At 41.1% G+C, this 13921-nt stretch overlaps 1 protein-coding gene and 1 non-coding gene across 5 annotated transcripts in view; both read right to left on the bottom strand.

The window, feature by feature from the left end:
• Nucleotides 1-13921, bottom strand: part of FARS2 (phenylalanyl-tRNA synthetase 2, mitochondrial) — a 239858-nt gene that overhangs the window by 82279 nt on the left and 143658 nt on the right. The window lies entirely within an intron of this gene.
• On the bottom strand, nt 1823-1894 carry TRNAP-CGG (transfer RNA proline (anticodon CGG)). The gene has a single exon. It is a non-coding gene; the product is annotated as a tRNA-Pro (tRNA).

The raw sequence follows: 13921 nt of genomic DNA, 5'->3' as shown, positions 1-13921 counted from the left end.
ATGCTTCTCAGTGCACAGTGACTGCACAGTAGGATCTGTCCTCTTTGGACAGTAGTCTGCTCCCCAGACTGTTTGTCTCTGCAATCTTACATGAATGTATGGGAACTTCTAGCATCCATTGGAAAATCACCTTTTTTTTCTCAATTTCTGGCACTCTGCTTGTACGCAGGGACCATTTTCTGAGTGGAAGTGGCTTCCTTCACAAATGGATGAGAATGTTCTGTCCTTGGTTTGAAGATCATGCGGGTGCCTCAATTGCCCCAAGTAACTTCCCACCATGAAAATATTCAGTGTTGAAACGGACTCCTTCTACTTCTCATAGAAGCAAGAGAGAAAGAAGCGAATGCAAAGAAGGCATCAGCTTTTAAGTGAACAAAAGGGTGCACCTCTTCCACCCTGTGTAACTAAGCACCTGTTACAGGAGTGTAAGAGGAAAACCCAAAAGGGACTAAAATTCACAATGGGCAGGTTCTCTAGTAACTATTAAACAGCGATCCAACTGCATTTTTGGTTCAGCAATTCTCTCATTGCTGCAAATTGGATCAGCGAAATTAAAGAAGGATCACACTGTTTCCACACTTGCTCTGCTGTTTGCCAGCACAGCAGACAGTATACTTGAGCCAGATGGTTAGATACAGGGTACCAGGTCTTCCGCCTTCTAGGAAATTGCTTCTTTCATAGCATTCTGCTAACTAAAACATTACTAAACCAAACACATTTTATTTTCTTACGTTAGTTATTTTTTTGTTTTAAAGCAATTATTAAAGACAGCATAAAGAAGCTGAGTTACTAAGCAGAACAATGTGTACACCAGATTACAGTCATCTTGGGCATGGCAACAATACTACACATCCAGGTCTTCTAGTGTCTCTGGAGCAGGGGGAAAGAGGAAGGATCTCCCCAACATTCCCACAGCTGTACCCATTTTTCTTCCTGTTCACTTTTTAATCAGCCTGGTTCCTTTTCGTTCCCAAAGGTTTTAATCTATTGTAGCTGAATGAAATGTTTAATTTCTAAGATGTGTTTAGGAGCCCCCAGTTCAGGCCCTGCTCTTTTCTTTCGGAAGAAAGCCCAAGTGAAAGCTACATCTGCCACAAGGAGCATTTGCCTGACAGTACTGCAGCTGACTGGACTTGCCAACCCACAGCCACAGCTCAAATCAATCAAACAGAATCCCAGTTCTCCACTCTGGCTACCTCAGTTCACATTCCTTCATGGCGGCACAGAAATGGGGATGGATGTCACACTCTGCTCTAGAGATCAATACCTTGGGGAAAAAAATCACGTGTCTGGAAGAAAGGCTTATTTGTTCGTCAGCAGCAGCCTCCTTCATAAAACAGCACTGGATTACAAATAACCACACTGCCTCACCATGGCGAAACACTCTGCTTTTACTTCTCTCATTCCTGAGGGAAAAAGTGATGGAATTACAGAAATAAAGGAAAAAATCTGGTGGAAAAAAAAAGTAGGAAGGTGTCATGGAGCACATACTGGCTTTTTAGCTACGGCTCAGCAGCCTTCAATCAGGGAGGAATCCATCTCTCTGATTTAGAGAGAAGGACGTGGTGAGGGACCATGACAAAGGCCTTGCAGATGTCCAGATAGATGACATCAGATTCTATCCCTTTGTCTAGCAATGCTGTCACACCATCATAGAAGCTGTGCTGTCTGTCTCGGATCACCTGCTCATTCCCCCATGTGCCTTAAGGTGTTTTCCAGGAGGATCTGTTCCATGACCTTCCCAGGCTCTGTGATGAGATGTCTTCCTTTTTAAACTCCTGCTTTAAAAAGGCAAGTTTCTCTAGTTAAGAGTGCCAAAAAAGGGCTCGTCCGGGATTTGAACCCGGGACCTCTCGCACCCGAAGCGAGAATCATACCCCTAGACCAACGAGCCGATGTACTACAGCATGTCCCGCCCATCTTGTCTTCCCAGCGCCTACTAGGATGAGTAGTGATGCTGTACCAAAATGAATACGTAGAAAGCTTTTAGGTTAAGCAAGTCCATCCAGAATTGCTGCTGATGATTACACACCTCTGAGCGTCAATGGAAAGAGAGAGCGCTTTCTTAAACACGACGCTGTTTTATGCTGCAAGCATCTCATTTCAAAGTCAAGCTCATTTAAATTTGTTGTGGGCAAGGCTTCAAGTTTAAAGATGTAATACGATTCTCTGAGGGCAAATACGTACCTTAAGTAGAACCTGCAGTCAAAACACTGAGAAGAAATGCACGCCTTTCGTGATGTTATCCAAGTACAAAAGAACTACCTCTATTGTCACAGAAAAGGCTATTTTTATATGACAGTGAGGAACTGAAGAAGTTCAGGAAGTACATAAAAAATAGAACTGACCTCACCCTATGAAAAGCAGGGTTATCACAGCCTTACAGTGCAAAGATATTTCAAGATATCCATGCACTTGGCTGTGTGGATCTGCCTTGCCGCTTGCAACCTGATTAAGAAAAACTCCAAAACGATAAAAAAAGATGATTCCTCAGTACTGATGATGGACGATCTGCTCTGTGCTTGAGTGATCAGAAATACTTTCTCATTCCCATAGAAGAGGCAAGATTCACAGGCAGAAGCACCATAAGGGAATGTCTCAATGCCTCTCTACTACTCGCTCTTACATCGTCGCAACTTCTTACAGCATTTGAAAACAGGAGGGCAAAGAAGAGATCAGTCTTACATGTTCCTATAGCAGCAGCTCTAGGTCTACTGTGCAAAGACAGTCTGCTCATGCTTCTTCCCTGAGGCTATTGGTTCCCAGTCGATGGCCTGCTGAGCAAACTGGCTTGTTGGTGCTAAACTTCTCCCATTTCAAACACAAGTACATCACTGCAAGGCAATCAAAAGCAAATTAAAACTTTTTATGGAATCTCTTTTTCATCTGAGCAGTTGTTACCAGTGAATTGTTCTGCCACAAAGAGAAGCAGATGGGACAACCCACGTTGTGGTGTTCTTTACAGAAAATGAGCAAGGTTGCATTGTGGGGAAGGAATCCAGTAGATCTGGAATTCTCAAAATGGTTAACAGTATTCTCTCTTTGTGATCCTAGTCTCCATCAAGAAAACGGGATGGAGATGTATTTGTTTCCATAGTCCTGAAAATAACCTCTTATGAATATAACCTGGTGACAGCTGCTGAGCCAGCACTAATGAAGGTCTCATAACTGACACCTACAACTGCCTTGTGTGCAGTCTGTCCATATTCGGTCCGCCCCTTCTATCTAAATCTTCAACCCCACAGGCAGAATCACTCTGTCAGGCTTTTCTATGTTTTTTGGTTTTTTTTTTGCAGCAGCAGATATAAAAATGAGAGATAAGACACAGACCACAGAAAACAAGTTGACAATGAAGATCTCATGTCCCAGTCTTGTACTTTTCCAAGAACTATCTACCATGCCCGCAAGGAACAGACAATAAAGTGGTGTAAGTCTGCTGAGAAGCTGAGTTTCTGCAGATACTAAAAACGTGTTCCTTGGCTGTGCTGTGCCCCTGTGACTCCTGCAAAAGGCACTGGCACTGCTAATGGCATTCAGTGTTTCCTGTGCTCAGAAGTCAGGTTTCCTCCTATCAGTTGGTTTGGTTCATATGTTTTTTCATCATAATGCTCAATCATAGTGCTTGGATAAATAGCACAGTGGGGTAAAATACAGCACACATCAATGGTTCATGTGAAAGAGTTCCATCTGAATAAAAAATACAAGTATTCTGAAAGAGACTGCAGTAATATGAAGACGTATTTCTTCCAAATAAATAGCATAATAATCGAAACAAGTTGGACCCAACATTCTATTTCAGCTTAAGAGAGATCTCATATAACATGCCACTGGTTACATTTTCTTCTCATTAAATTCCCAGTTCTGGAAAGTTGCTGTTTAATGGTAGAATCTCCAGAACACTGGAATATGGCTTGCGACCAACATAAACATGTAGCACAAATCTCAGAGGCACAGGCAACACCTTTGCAAGTTCCCTTTGTCCTGCCTAGCAAGCTGTAATTTTTTTTATCCTCCTCCTAAAAAGCAGAGAGACTTCCAGAAGTGATGATGATGCCTCAAACTTCTTCCCCTACAAAATTGCCCCAAAGTATGAAGGCAGCAATAAAACACAAGGGTAGCGCAGAAAGCTTAAAACAATATCTAACTGTAAAGAACAGCAGGTAAGTTGGAGAGAAACTGAAATGAAAGGCTCTACTTTCTTGCCCAAAACTCCAAAGAGAGAGAAAAGCATTTTGTTTTTCTGTTCAGGCAAACCCAGAGTGCTTCCAAAGTTACATTTTGTTAAAGGGTAACAACACTTAGAAACAGAAAACTACGAAGATGCTACGAGACCAAGACAACAAAAGGACAAGAGCTATGAGAAGCATTTAAATATGCAATTACAGAACATAAAGAACAGTTACAGTGTCGAGCGCACATCCAAACTTCTATGTGCAGAAGGCTATTTTGTAACACTTTGTTTTACAAGAATTAGAAAATGGGTCCATAACTCCCGATTTAGGAGAAGGGGTTAAGTATGGGAATAGTTATGCAAAGTGCATTTAATGCATGCGCAGAGGAGGATGCAGACAATCCCCCAACAGAGGCCGTTTCTCCTCATTATTTAATTTCTAAAAAAACTGCAAAAGCAAGAGCAATCGTCTGCAGCATATGCGCACCAAAGCATTACTTATTGTTCACTTTCTGTTCCACGTAGTCACTACTATGCCTCATGCAGATGAATGCAGTTCAGGACCAGCGTGATAAAAGCAATACAGACTTTTCCAACTATGCCTTCTGTTGTTTGGCTATTCTCTGTAGCTTAATTCATATTCTGATCAGAGAAGTAGTAGCTGAATATCAGGGTCTTTATTAACACTGTGTACTTCTAAAAGGTGCTCTTGTTCATGTATACACACACATGCACCCACACGTGTTTTCCCCATTTCTCATTTCCTTTCGAGGCTCTACGGTTCAGCTGCAATGGCTAATCATAATGCAGACAATGGCTGTAGGGGTTTAAGCATGATTTTACAGACTACTTTACCAAAAGCCCTTTACAAGATGCATCTTTCACGTAGAATGTTTGGACAAATGTTAAAACAGCTGCGAAGTTAAGTCACCTTTGACAAAACCCAACTTTTTATACAAAACTGGGACAAAGAATTACAGATATATCTTAGACATTTATTTGGTGGTGTGTGATTACTAGTAAAGACCTCTGAATCTATGAAGTTTCACGCTTACATAGTATAAGTGCTTAGGTACACATCAAAACAGGAGCTTTTCTTTCATTAAATGATAACGTACACTCAAAAAGGTACATTTTACCCTGCTGAAGCAGTTTTTGTGATAATTATCTAGGGCTGACAGCATTCCATTAGGTAAAGCACAAAACCACTGCCCCCCAGTCTTGAAGAGCCTTCTGTTCTAGGACACTATCAGAGAAAGCATACTGAGGCAGGAGGTACGTGGTAACTGTATGTCAACTGTAAACAGCAGGGAAAACAGAACTACTGAGTAGGAAAATTGATTTACTTCTCAGGTCAGGGCCAAAGACTTAAGTGAAGATAGTCCCTGTGCTATTTTCCTAGAAAGAATTCTACTCATTGCACTGTAATTAAACCAGTATTAGAAAAACACTGGCAAGAGCATGTGTGTTACCCTTCTTATTACCTACATCCTTCTGTAGACAGTAAGACTGAAAGCACTGAACATCTGTGGATTCCTGCTAAAACCAACAGCGGCTGATTGTCATAGCTTCACATAACAAATCCAAGTTCTATTGTTACTTCCATATTTCTTCTTCACCTAATATTAATTTAATGTGGGTTTCAGAGTATATATCACGTCTGGAAATTGTTTCATGGCTTATTTAAGTACTCCTTCTAACCATTATACTTAATCGTTAGGGATGCAATAAAGATTGCTTGATATGTTCAGTAGAAGAATTACTCATTTGTGAGCTGTTTGTTTTAAAGAGCCTAAACCAGCCAAACGGCAAACAGATAAGGTTTAGAGATCAAAGGGAACCACTATAACAAATGCTTTTGGAAGCTTAGCGGACAACAGAAAACACCTGGTTTGGACACAGAGGATGTGTTTACAAACTCTGTGACCTTTGGATCTCATTTTATTGCACAACTGTGTCTCACTTAGGATGCCACCACTGGAACCTAAATAACAAAAAAAATAAAACAAGAAACACGTCAAGAACAGCTGCATGAGTTCTTCTAAGTTACTCTGTCCTTTCTTCTCTAGTCTTTGATGTTCAATTACTTCTGGACTCATTCTTTCCTCCAGGAATGCAGTTGTGGATCACTGAGCCAGCATTATGTGCCTGTGGTCAAGAAGACAAATAGTCTCTTGGAGTGCATTAATAAGAGTGAGGCCAGCAGGTTGAGGGAGGTCACCTTCCCCTTCTATTCTGCCATGGTGAGGTCACATTTGGACTAATGTGAGCAGTTCTGGGCTTCTCAGTTCAAAAGACAGGGATCTCCTAGAAGGAGTCCAGGAGAGGGCAACAAAGAGGGCCTGGAGCATCTCCCGTATGAGGAAAGGCTGAGTAACCTGGGTCTGTTCAGACTGGGGAAAAGAAGACTGAGAGGGGATCTGATAAATGTTTGTAAATGTCTAAAGGGAGGTGGGAGGCAAGTGGATGAGGCCAGGTTCTTCTCAGTGGTGCATAGTGATATGACAAGCAATAGCCTAAAACCTGAACACAGGAAGGTCTGTACTAGCATGCAGGACAACTTTATGGTAAGGGTGATGGAGCACTGGAACAGGTTGTTAAGAATGGCTGTTGAGTCTCCTTCAGTGGAGATAGTCAATACCTGGCTGGACACCTACCTGTGTGACCTGCTGTAGGGAACCTGCTTTGCAGGAGTTGGACTCAATGATCTCTTGAGGTCTCTTTCAACCCCTGCTATTCTGTGTGAAAAGGCAGAAGACTCCCATGGAGAAGAAACTCCTCTTTTCATCCTCATCTGTGACATTTCTCTTACAGGCCACAATGCTGTGACACACTACTTAGTGGCATAGCCACCTTAATTCCTTTTTCTCCACTTTACTCAAGTCACTTCTTGTTTATCCTGCCTCTAAAAACAAAGGCGCTGTCTCCTCAGTTGTGCTGAGGGGATGGGGCAAAAACCATGAAGTGGATCTGGGGATTGATAAAGCTTTAAGGAAGAACAGAGATAAAAAGGTCCCAGTCCACTGCTTCTCACTGTAGTTACACACATAGCTGCTGCAGTGCAAATGGAAGAGCAAAGCAGAAAAGCACACAGGAAAGAACAAAAAATTATGCTTCTTATCCTGTAGTGAGAGAACCAAGGTGCTGAGAACAGGCAATAGATAGCAACCACAGAAGCATCAAAATCTTTCAAACGTAGAGGAGTTTCAACTGATTGGAACTACAGTCAAGAGAAAGGACATCTTCCAAGTGGGAACAGGAGCATTTCACATTTCAAGCTTCCAAAACCTCCATGGCACTCTCAACCTTTATTAATAAGGCCCTGTACTTCCCACGTAGTTGAGAATTTGAAGAAAGAAAGAAATGAATTCAACTTTTAAAGTTATCTGCCATGTCACAAAAACTGTACTGGTGTACTTCAAAGGTCAGGCTGAGCAAAGCTGAAACCCAGATGGATCAAAGGTTGGAGTCTAGTGCATTGATGTGCACTCACAAGAAGGGAATCATTACCTTTGAAAGGTTATGGAGATTGTGAGAGATCCCCAATGACAAGAGACATGCAATAGATGTGCCAGACTCCAGAAAATCTAGGTGGCAAACTAGAGAACCAAAGGCTGGTAAGCTTCGCCTTTGTCATGGAAAACCATACAGTGGGTCATCTTGAAACACAGTTCCACATGCACAGAGGAAAAGGAAGTGACTAGAACTAGTCAGCATGGATTTACCAAAGATGAATCAAGTCTGACCAACCTGAATGCTTCCTCTGATGAAACTTCTAATCCAGCAAAGGGAGAGAACAGCAGCTGTAATTTACCTTGATTTTAGAAAGGTTTTTGGCATTGTCTCTTAAAGAATTCTTATGCCCAAGTTAGGACATTTTTGTCTGGAAGGCTGGATAAAGAGATATGCAAAAAAAAGCCAGTTGTATGGATAGACTCAGCACTGGTTAATGAGTTTCTAATGGCATTCCTGCAGGGTATGAGTAGAGTATTGCAGGTGTCCTTCTATACTGGCACCTGTACAGTTTCACATCCTTATCAGTGACCTGGGAGTGGTGAACCAGTGCTTCCTCATGAAACCTGAAGAATGACACCAAACAGTGGGAGCTGACACACTTGGTAAGCAGATTGCCATCCAGAGGGACCTAAGCAGCCTGGAGGGATGAGAAAGCTGTAACCTTACAAAATTTGAACAAGGATAAATGCCAGGTTCTACACCTGAAGGAAGAGTCCCAAAGCTGTAGCAAGAAAACAGACTAGAGACTGACTGGTAAGCTGAATTCCAACTGCCTACAACAGCCATTTTGAAAGTTTTCTCAGTTTCAACCCTACAAGACACTGATCCCACTTGCTTAGATCCTAGGAAGTAAGAGAACTCTGACCCAAACCTACTAAAGCACTCAGGATATACTTGACTTTTAGAACAGGAGCTAACTCGTTGATTTAAATGGGATTACTCACAAGTTAAAAGCTCAGCATGTGCTTCAGCACTTTGCCTGACTAAGGCCAGAGGACTCAGGTTCCTGGAGCTTCAATACCAGCACTGGCTATAAATGATACAACGCTTTGATGAGAGAAGACTTGGTCAAACAATTTCTAATCCAATCATGCAGTTCATTAAAGAACCTCCCCAAAAAGAAGATATTTTTTCCTTCTATCCTTGCCTATCCAAAATCAAAAAGCAAGTTTCCCAATATTCTGCAGATTTTACAGACAAACCCAAGATCTACACGTCATGGTAAAAGTTTTACTGACATTTAAGATGATCTACAGAAGTCACACATAGGAAAATTCAACTTTCCTGAAGTTATGCCAATAAAATATTTATGCTATTTCATCACCTATTCTGTTGTACCTCCTCATGCGTCTACACACACACACACACTTCATACATCTTCAATTACATGAAAACTAATTAGACAATAAATCACAGTTGAGGCTGTATCTCATTTGTTCAGGCATCCAAGTTGAATTTACATACTAATGGCTGTGCATTTGCCTTTAATAGATGCACTATTAGTAAGTAAGCATAATAAATGATTAACCATTTAAGTTTGGAGTTACCTAATCTTGATTAAAAATATCTGAAAATTTAGCACCTATTTAATATATTTTTTTTTATTGGAAAATAAAGCTAATCACAGAATAAGAAGATAAATATAAATTATATAGACTAGCATACTAATGATGGATTAGACGGACTCTTTTTGCTGTGAACGCACTAAGATTAAATTGGTTGAAATCGCTGGCTTACACATGAAATTATCTGCTTTCCAAATTACGGAAAAAAGAGCATAGATTAAGAAGGTTTAATTTATAAAACATTTCCCTTGGACCTGCAAGTGAATTGTATATTCATAATCTACTAAGGTTTCAGGGCAAGCGACCTCATCTCTCGGGAACAATCAGTTACGCGCACAAGAAAGATGCACAGGGATGATGCACAGGGATGTCTCAGTAAACTGAAAAATGCACAGTAACAACATAAAGATGCTCTGTGTAGAGGTCTAATTCGTATGGCACACTGAACAAAGGGAAGTGAGGTAACCTTTGTTACCTTATATAGAGAATAACAGAACCATAGAGAACCACAGAATTTTAGGGGTTGGATGAGTCCTCCTGAGTCCAGGCCCCTGCCAAAGCAGGTTCCCTACAGCAGGTCTCACAGGAAATCACCCAGATTGCTTTTGAATATCTCCACAGGAGGAGACTCCACCATCTCTCTGGGCAGCCTGCTCCAGTGCTCTATCACTCTCACAGTGAAGAAGAGTTCTTCCTTGTGTCAGTCTGGAGCTTCCTGTGTCCCAGTTTGTGCCCACTGCCCCTTCTGCCATTGTTGCTTGCCACTGAAAAGAATCCTCCCCAATGGGCCTGACTCTCACACTTTAAATATTTATAGTGACAAGAGCCCCACACAGTTCTCTCTTCACTAGGCTGAACAGCCCTAGGTTACCCAGCCTTTCCTCATAATGGAGATGCTCCAGGCCCTTGATCATCTTTGATGCCTTCTGCTGGACTCTTTCTAGGAGATCTGTCTTTTTCAAACTGGGAAGCCCAGAACTGGACAAAGCATTCCAGACGTGGCTTCACCAGGGCAGACTAGAGAGGGGGATCACCTCCCTCTACCTGCCGGCTGTGCTCTTTTAAATGCATCCCAAGAGACCACTGACCTTCTTGACCCCAAGGACCTGCTGCCCATCAGGACAAAAAAGATAAGCTCACTTTGTATAATGAATTGTTTATTTCTACACAACAGCTTTCAGAAGCATCATCCTTTTCTGAGTAACATCCGTTCTCTAGGAGTTCCATCTATCCAGTCTCTATTAAAATGATCATGGTTAGAGAGTCTACTGTTACAAGTAGAAGCTAACACTATTTGGAAGAAACTGAGTTTGGGAGACTGCACATGCCAGCAGATACAAGGAAGCAGAAGACCCTTGAGGTGATGGAAGGAGGTGCTGAGAAGTAGGAGGTGCAAGGGTTATTGTAGATATTGCAGTAACAAAGAAAACGAGAAGAAAGCAAGCCTTATAAAGTCACCTAGGGAGTCTGCATTTAGCTAGGAATCAGATACTCTTTGCACCAGTGCTTTCCTCATAACAACATAAACACAGTTCTGTCTGAGCTGAGACTGGGCTACAAGACTCATCTGCAATCAAAATACCCATTTAAAAGAACAGCAGCAGCAGTAGAGACCACCAGCATCAACTGAAATTATTTGTGAGGGAAGAGTAGTCAGTGGGCACAACGTGCAGCTTGCTCGGTCTGGCAGCGCAGTGATGGAGGTTCCAGGAACTGTCCTGTCTCCAGAGCCCATTCATCTTAATCAACACCTCTGGGTACACTGCACTTCATCTCAACTGTGAGAGTCTTCCTTCCCTAAATGTCATTTCATTTTTGTACCTTTTCCTGTAAGTTGTCAGCCCATGGACATATCTTTGTCTTTTAAGAATGCAGGTTCAACATGGGCCAAAAAGTGATTACATGCAACTCTGCTCAGAGCTCTGATGAGCGGAGAGATAACAGTGTACTAGATCAGATCCAAGCCATTTGTTCTACTACGTTACGCCTTGCAGGTGCTTAGTCTTTCCTGCCCTGTCCATTCTTAGCTCTTCATTTCACAGCCTGAACAGAAGCCCTACACGAGTGACTGAAGGCAAGTAACCGATCACACGCTGCTGCGACTTCTGTCAAATTATAGCTGGAGTGATTTAGGTAATCAAAATCAACACCATAAGCTGATCTGTGGGGAGCAGAACTCTAGCACTGCTGTGCTGATTGACCCCAATGGTACAAGCACTGTCAGCTTTCCCAGTAGCTTTTTGACCTACTGAAGCCTACATGCATCGAGTAACTGATGACATAGGAAAAAGCTTGACACATTCAGGTTGCTTAAAGGCATAAAACATACATTTATGTCCCAAGAAAAAATTCAAATCAAATTCCATTCAGAACAAGAATATATTTAGCCCCGCTATTATTAAGCTTACTGCTGTTCACCATGGTCTTAATCTGTTTGAAGAACATTTTAATGAACAGAAAGAAAAATACACCAGTTGGTGGATAACATGCAGATTATAAAAAGGGGTAGGGGAATACCCGAAGGTTGAGAAGTCTATCACAGTTAAGCACATGAAGCACATGTCCATGACGGATGGTCATTTACCCAGACCTTGTGAGGCTGCAGTATTAAATTCATGCAATGAAAGGCTCTCAGAAAATACAGCCCATACTGGTTCAGTTCAGCCAGGCTGAAAAATACTGAACTGTCTACAGAAAATCTATCACTTTTCTAATATCCTTCAAGATTTCTTAAATGTCAACAGTGCAAAACAGGCTAAAAGTACTCCTTCAAATAGGATATGAATAAACCCCATGATCAATTAATTACATCTCTTTAGAAAGTAGATAGGTGCAGAAGGTCTGGCTATACAGCATAACTAATTCTCATCAATGAAGACCCAATGGTAGCACCAGAGATTATTTACTACATTCTTATTCAAAGAGTCATTAACCCTTAAAATGCAATGTCAGTATGTATGAGTAGCAAGTATTGAGCTCAAGAGGTTCAGTAAATGAGGGCCGGATACAAGCTACCTTCTGAACCAAAAAAAGGTCAAGCTTGATGCTAGCAGTCTTTCTATACTGAGAGACCACTGAAAATTATAAACTAAGGTTAGAATCATTATATTTTTTTTTAATAAGTTTTGGACACCAGAGTAAAAGAAAACCCAAACTTGCTAAAACACTGTACAGATTATTTCTGTAGAACAAAGAAAGATGGATTATTTAAAGTCTTTTTAATCTTTTCTGCCCCTATCTCACACTTCATTCTCCCAGTCTTTTAGCTTTTTCACTGGCCTGTTTGTTGGGATACCGCAACTGACAACACCTTATTGCAGTACAGCAGTAATTAATTGACAGGTAATATCACTCCAGTCATTCTCTGTGGTCTGAGTTAGAGCGGAGTGGCAGCTGATGGTTCCTTTACCTTGAAGATGGCTACTATTACACCACATCTCATGATTCACGTTACCACTTCAAAATGTGTTTAAATCAACAAAGCTCAATTTCGTGAATATCTCTACAAAAGCAAATTACCAGATCTGTTGTAAGAGATACAGGAAACCCACAGACAGATCCTCTTTAGGAAAAGTGGCAAAACCGTCTTCTTTTTGTAAGCAGTAACTACTACCTGGCTGCCCTAATGACAGTGCTACAAAAGCAAAAAGAAAAGAAAAAAATCTATCCAAACATTGTTTTGCACAAGTAGGCATCCAGATGGATCTTGAATATCTCCATAGAAGGAGACTTCACCACCTCTCTGGGCAGCCTCTTCCAGTGCTCTGTAACACTTACTGTAAAGTTCTTTCATATACGACTTCTTATTTTCAAGATGTGCTGGAACTGCCATGAACTCAAAAATGGATGCATCTTTGGTTTGACATGACTGCTTCAGCGTTATCACTGTTGATTTTCCCTTTAAGCATTTCAGTTCTTAAAAATGATAATAAAGCTGCTCACAAACAAACCAAGGAAAACGTAAAAGGCAGCAGCAATAAGTGCTTTTATGCTCTACTAATTCATACTTTGTCAGACATCTACACAGTTGTCAGCTCAACTCCCCCAAAGACCAGTGATCCCAGCTGACTTAAGCCTTCCTGTGCTGATACTGAAGAACATTATGAAAGTAGCATTTCCACTTGATCCATTTACGCTTGACTACTTTGCTACTACAAGAAATAAGATAAGTTGCCAACTACAAAACCATGTGAAGTCTCACAAGAGGAGTTTCAAAAGAAGAAGCTGACACTACACTCTCACCCACCACTACCAGCTGGAGGAAAGAGCCAGTGTATTGAAGATGGCGGTACATGTTCAGAAAGCATTTCATCACTGTTAAACAATGCAACTCACATTGAATTCAATGAATTTAGAGTGAGAACTAAGGAGAAAATTAGAAATATACTATAATGCTTGAAGTGTCAGCATCAAAAAGGTTGTTATGAAAAGAATTCAAGAACACAATCAATTCAGACACACATCTGTATCAGTCCTTACTCTGGACAAATCTAGAAGTTAAATACATGTATAAGTATTATTCAAAACAGAGATATTCATGGAGTATCAGCAGCAACTCAACATTATCTGGCTGAAAGTATGTTATCATCAAAAGCCAGATTTTATTGCATATCAGAGAATGGTGATAGTTTGAAAGGTTATGTTGAAAAACTTGACCTGTTAATGATCC

The sequence above is a fragment of the Excalfactoria chinensis genome, chromosome 2 (assembly GCF_039878825.1).
Source record: "Excalfactoria chinensis isolate bCotChi1 chromosome 2, bCotChi1.hap2, whole genome shotgun sequence".
Taxonomy (NCBI): domain Eukaryota; kingdom Metazoa; phylum Chordata; class Aves; order Galliformes; family Phasianidae; genus Excalfactoria; species Excalfactoria chinensis.
The sequence above is the reverse complement of the archived record's forward strand: the minus strand, read 5'-3'. Positions and strand labels throughout refer to the sequence as shown.